This window comes from Pteropus alecto, unplaced genomic scaffold (assembly GCF_000325575.1).
Source record: "Pteropus alecto unplaced genomic scaffold, ASM32557v1 scaffold92, whole genome shotgun sequence".
NCBI classification, from domain to species: Eukaryota; Metazoa; Chordata; class Mammalia; order Chiroptera; family Pteropodidae; genus Pteropus; species Pteropus alecto.
In genome coordinates this window covers 6,989,977-6,996,012 of record NW_006432447.1, presented here as the reverse complement: position 1 = coordinate 6,996,012, position 6,036 = coordinate 6,989,977, and positions in this window count along the sequence as shown.

The following is a 6,036-nucleotide window of genomic DNA, read 5'->3' as shown; positions in this document are numbered from 1 at the left end:
TTAGAGAAAAAGCACAATTATTAAGATGCGTGTTGTAAAATTATAAATGTTCATCTAGAGTTGCAAACTCTATTTATGGTAAAAAAAAAAAATTTGAATTTGCTCACAAAGCTTTGACAAGTAATCCTTAACTCTGTCCCCTCCGACCTTGTTATAATTAATCTGAGAGTATATAAACTAAGTAGAGTCTCTGGAGAATAAGACATTTCATGGTAAGCTTTCTTCCTTAAAAATGTTTATGCAAGAATTTGTAGCATATTCATTTTTAAGTAAAACATAGAATTCCTTTTATGACAATTATGGAATCACGAGGCATGGAGCTTTTATCTGGAAAGATGCTGGCAGCACAGCAAATTCCCCTGCCAGCTCAAAGCTAAGAGGGGCTGATTTTGCTTTACGATCATTAAGTCATGTATAGAAAGGAAATGTCTGCCTGCTGGCCAACTGGGTTGAGAATCAAAATTTTAGAAGTCTGTCTCGAGGAAGTTTTCTTTAAGAATTTAGGGTTCTGTCTGAGAGGTGGTATACTAGCCTCCCATAGCTGCTGTAACAAATGACCACAAGTTTGCTCAGAATTTGTTCTGACCAACAGAGAGTAACAGAAATTTATTCTTAATATTCTAGAGGCCGGAAGTCCAGAACTAGGATCACTGGGCTAAAATTAAGATATTGGCAGGGCTGCACTCCCTCTGGAGACTCAAGGGGAGAAATCGTTTCTTGCCTCTGCCAGGTTCTGGTCGCTGGTTATTGTCTTGTGGCCGCTTCAGTCCAATCTCTGTGGTCCCATTGCCTTCTCCTCTTCTGTGTGTGATTTACCTTTGCTTGCCCCTTATAAGTACTCTTGTGTTTGTATTTAGGGTCCACTCAGGTAATCTAGGATAATCTCCCCCATTTTAAGATTCTTAATTACATCTGCAAAGTCTTCGCCACATAAAATAACATTCACAGGTTCTGGAGATTAGGGTGTAGCTACATCTTTGGGGGCTGTCATTTAGCCTCCCATAGGTCATAAGATTAAGAAAGAGCTAGAAGAGTTTCTCCCTCCTTGCACTGTGTAAGTTAAGGTTTCTTTCTGAAAGCTGTGAATGTGCGAATTTACACTGATCTGAATTGTGGAGCCCCCAACTAGGAGGTTTCCATCAGTGACTCAGATGGAGGCAGAGGCCTAAGCTGTCCTCAGGGCTCCCTGGCACCCATCAGCCTCCCTTTCTGTAGCCTCTCTGCTGCTAGAAGAGAAAGCCTCAGTCCAAGAACCCATCCACACTGGCTGATCTGAGCATTTGCTCTTTTTGGACCCTGAGTGAGGACAGGAAGGCAGAATGGGGTATGTTGATCCGTGAATGGCTGGTCTAGGGCTTTCGCGCTTCCTGCCCCTACTTGTTTCAACAGGAGTCAGTCTGACCACAAGTGTCTCTTTCCTTTTCCTAAATGCATGGGGCGTTCGTGTGGAGCGAAAATATTTACCGGTCAAAGTTTTACAATTGGAAGTGCTTTCCATTTGAAAGCATTTCAATACGAAGTCCCTTTATTTTTTAAAAATAGTAATATGTTATTGTATACTAAAACCATGGATGTAGATTGTTACTCAAAAATTACTCAAAATCCCTACTGAATAAACCTTGGGAAAATCAAACTTAGGTGTGAGTTTTACTTTAAGGATGGGTGAATGATGCAGTTATAATTGTGCCCAACTGAGATACATGCGTGACATTTTGACACTTTATATTGTGAACTTTAATACACAGAAGTACATAAAGCATAACTGTAGCATTCAATGAATTATCACAAAAAAAAAAACATTTCTATCATCAAAGAAGCCTCCCTCACGCCCTTCCCAGTTACTAAGCCTTCCTTCCTTCCTTCTGAAATGTAACCACTTTTCCGATTTATAACAGGGGAGTTTAGTTTTCCTGCTTTTGGATTCCCTGGGTATGTATTCTTTTGTGTTATAGCTTCTCAGTCAATAAAAGGTTTGCAAGATTCACTACCAATGCTATGGTTACTATAGTTTGTTTATACTCCTTGCTGTTTGTATTGTATATGCATGCGTGTGCTCCTGTATGTATGTGGTGTTGTTTCCAGATTGGGGCTTTTATGAACAACATTATTATGAAACATCTTGTACATATGTCTTGGTGTACAGGTGCAAAAGTATTTATGCCTAGGGGTGGAATTTCCAGGTCAGATGATATACATGTATTCAGCTTTAGTTTAGAAAATGCCAGTGTTTTCAAAAAGATCGCACTGGTTTGCACTCCCACCAGCAATGGATGAGAGTTCCTATTGCTCCATACTCTTACTAACACTTAGTATCATCTGTCCTTTCCACTTTAGCCATTCTGGTGGAGATAGATTAGAAGCATGTTGTAGTTTTAATTTTAATTTTCATTTCCTTGATGACTAATGATATGAAGTACATTTTAATATATTTGTTGACCATCTGGATATCCTTTTTTTGTGAAGTGTTTTTTCAAGTCTTTTGCCCATTTCTTTATTAGGCGTATCTTTTTCTTGTTTATGTAGAGGAGTTTTATGTGCAGATTCTGGATACAAGTCTTTTTTTCTGTTGTATAAGTTGGAAATCTCTTTTTCCTCTCTGTGGCTTGCTGTTTTACTCTTTTAACGGTGTTTTTGATGAAAAGTAGTGTTTGATTTTAATGTAGTTCAATTTATCATTTTTTTCATGGTTAGTGCTACTTGTACTCTACTTAAGAAATCATTACTGGGGTCTTCCACTTTGACTTTGGAAATAAGACATTTTCTTACAAAGTTAAACATACGCATACTCTGTAATCAAGCAATTTTTACTCCTAGGTATTTCTCTAAGAGAAAGGAAAACATGGATCAACAAAGATACTTGTGCGCAAATGTTCAGAGCAGTTTTAGTCATGATAGTAAAAGAATTGTAAACAACCTAAATGCCCAGGTGGCTGGATAAATAAATTATGTTATAGTCATCCAATAGAATACTACCCAGAAATGAAAAAGAATGAACTACTTACTATTTATATATGTAACCACACGAATGAATCTCAGAAACATTATGCTAAGCAAAAGGAGTCTGACACAGAAGAACATGTATTTATGACCCCATTTATATGAAATTCTAGAATAAGTAATCTATAGTGAAATAAAGCATAGCAGTGGTTGCTTGCACAGGAGGAAAGATGAGGTTGGAGGTGGGTGTACTATTAACTGCAAAGGGATATCGAGGAATTTTCTGAGAGTCATGGAAATGTTCTACATCTGGACTTAAACGGTGGTTGTGTGATACTATACATTTGTCAAAACTCTTCAATCAAACAATGAGTAGGCTTAAAATTAGTGCTTTTTATTGTATGTAAATTATGTCAATAAAGTTGATTTTTCAAAAAGCCTTATTTTCTTTTGTCTCCACATTTTTGGTCTAATCAACTAGAAGGCTGGAGTGCCATTAAGTGAGATGGGAAAGTCGGTGAACTGAGGTTTGGGGAGAAAGATAAAAGTTCGGTTTGAACTTCATCGTTCGGGTCTAAATAAGTCATCTGGCATTCACCGCTGATTCCTCATATTTTCTTCCTGGCAATCAGTTAGCCCTGCCAATCTACCCTGGTCGTTATTTCTCAAACACAGCTCTTTTCTCCTTCTGCAGGATCCCAGTCCTGGACTGGTTATTTTCAACATTCACCTGGATTTCTGGTGGCTTATCTTGACTCTCTAAGGATGTCTGTATGTATGAAAATTCAAATACCTACAGAGGCTAATCAGGTGATGCAGAGGCCTTAATACCAACCCTAAGAGAACAGGGACCATCTGAAGGGTTGGCCTCTACTCAGCTCCAGTCCCTTGCTGTGAGGCTGGAGTGCTGGCCCAGGGTTTTCAAGAGAAAACCTGTGATTCAAACTCTCCTAATGTTTGTAGCTTATTTAAAAACATAAATGTTATGTGGGCCAATTAGAACTCATGTGCTGGGCCCAGGAACACACAATCTGCTTTGTAACAAGGCACATTCTGGCAGAGGGACCAGCTACAGCACAGCTCATGCTAACCCACCAGCATTCTGGGAAGCACTCAGCCTCGCCACCAGGAGTCCGTGGGAGGCTTGGATGCTCCCACTGCTTGCTGGTCCTGACCGCGGCTTTGAACTAGCTGGAGCATCCCAGCTCCGATTTCCAGCACAGTGCACCCCTCCCAGTGACCATAATGACAAGAACCTACCTGTGCCAGCCAGGCTCCCTTTCTCGAGTACACCTGCAATCCCAGTGGCCTTTTAAACCCAGAAATCGGGTTGCATCTTGCCTCTGTTAAAAGCCTGTCAGTGGCACCCCAGTTACGAAAGGAGGTGTGCAGGGTACACCCTCCTGTAGAGCCTACTTCCCACTGTACTCCGCCTCCATCAACTTATAACTGCGTGCACTGCCTACCTCCTGCGCTCCAGGCAAACATACATCAAGCTTTCCCACCTCCTGTCTTCACTCCTGCAGTCCCCTCTGCCCAGAACACCTTCCTTTTAAGGCTCCTGATTAACAAACTGCCCCATCCTTCAAGATTCAGCTGGAGCTCACCTCCTCTACTCCTGATGTTCAGTTTCCTAGAGAACCAGCCTTTATCACCTCGGTGATACCACCACATGCCCACACTGCCCCTGCATTGCGATGCACATATCCGCCTGTCTGTCTGCCCTTCTCTTTCAGGGCACTATTGCACTTGTAATAGGTAAGCCAATTGCAAACACACAATTGGAGTGCCTTCTTGGTTATGTCTGTCTCCCTTCCACCGCCTTGCCCACAATGGGTCTGAGGGCATGGGTGGAAGCCTCGCGTGCCCGTGGGCACTGTCAGTACTTCCCGGCATCTTTTCCTCTACGTTCCTTGTTCTTTAATGTATTTACACGGAAATTACACTTTCGTACTGTAAACATAGATAGACTAAATGCTGCTTTGTCACGCGGGAGGGAGAGGGGATCTTCTGAAGACCATATCTGGTGAGTAGGCACTGGTGGGCTCAGACCCCGAACACTCTGGTGTGGCCAGTGTAGGAGGATGCGGGAGCAGGGTGCGTGTGGGGAGCCCACCAAGGGCACGGGGTGGAGAAGCTGGGTTGTCAGAGGCGCGGGGCCGGGGGGCAGGGAGTCCCAGCACAGCGTGCAGTCGGATGCAGAGCTGGTCTCCCCCACGTCCCTTTGGCCTCCGCGCGCGCTGCGGCCTCTGTCTCAGGGCAGGATTCCTGCCGGCGGGCAGCGCCCCCTGGTGGCCTACTGCCACTCTGCCTGGCTCTCGTGGCCCTGGAAAGCGCAGTTCTTCAAACTTCGCTTTCTAGGTGGAGTGGAGAGAGCGGGAGCCCAGACCACGACCGGCTATGCCTTAGGCTCCCTGTCTGTGAAATAGCGCGGTAATTGCATCTCATAGGGCTGTGGTGTCGATTAAAGGCGCAAATGGAAAACATTTGGGGCAGTTTGTTAATCAGGAGCCTTATTATGGAAAACACTCAGGACAGTGTCTAAGCCCTCAACACACCTGAACTATTGAAGATGCCCCTCTGGAATCTCCGTGTGTCTGGAGAGTCCGTTCGGGTCAAGGAGCCTGCCAGGAACAAACAATATGAAACTCTTGGTCCTTTCCCAGTGTGGACTCAAGGGAGAGCCTCTCTGCCTTGTTTATACCTCCCGGGTCGTGAGGTGTAGAGGACCAAGGTTTAAACAAATGTTGGTCTCTATCTGGAACCTCTGAGGCCACTTTTATGGATTTAGTGTCCATAAAGGGGATGCCTAGTGTATGGCATATTGATGCACCAGAGTCAAGAGAAGGGGGTTAACAACACATTGGGGGCCTGAATAGACACCCTTTTATATTAGCTGCCCCACTCCGTCCGGAAACTAAGCCTTCCGACTCGCAAGCATGGGGTTCCGGTGCCCAGATGAGGGAAGAGAGAAGGCGAGAGGGGAAAGAGAGGACAGAGCAGCTTCCACCTCACCCTGGGCTGGGACGGCCTCCGAACACTGGCCAAGAAGAAGGCTGCCAGTGGGACATTTCTGCAAGTCCCCGAGGTGGGTGCTTC